This window comes from Tarenaya hassleriana, unplaced genomic scaffold (assembly GCF_000463585.1).
Source record: "Tarenaya hassleriana unplaced genomic scaffold, ASM46358v1 Cleome14, whole genome shotgun sequence".
NCBI lineage: Eukaryota > Viridiplantae > Streptophyta > Magnoliopsida > Brassicales > Cleomaceae > Tarenaya > Tarenaya hassleriana.
Genome location: NW_010964598.1, coordinates 324,294 through 324,654, shown reverse-complemented (window position 1 = coordinate 324,654; position 361 = coordinate 324,294).

Sequence of the window (361 nt, the reverse complement as noted above, 5' to 3'; positions counted from 1 at the left end):
TAATATGCGGCTATGGCAAGCAGGATCCTGATGGACTTCAGCATAACTACAGGCGAAAAGGTCTCATCATAGTCAATACCATGAATCTGACGGAATCCCTTCGCCACAAGTCGTGCCTTATACGTGTGCACGTTGCCATCCATGTATGTCTTCTTCTTGAAGATCCATTTGCATCCGATGGGTTTTATCCCTTCAGATGCATTAACAAAGTCCATACTTGGTTATCTGACATGGATTGCATCTCGGACTTCATAGCCTCGCGCCATTTCTCGGAATCCGGGCTTGCCATAGCCTCTGAGTATGTGGTAGGCTCGTCATGTTCTAATAACATGAGTTCCTCATTCCCAGTCACGAGAAATCC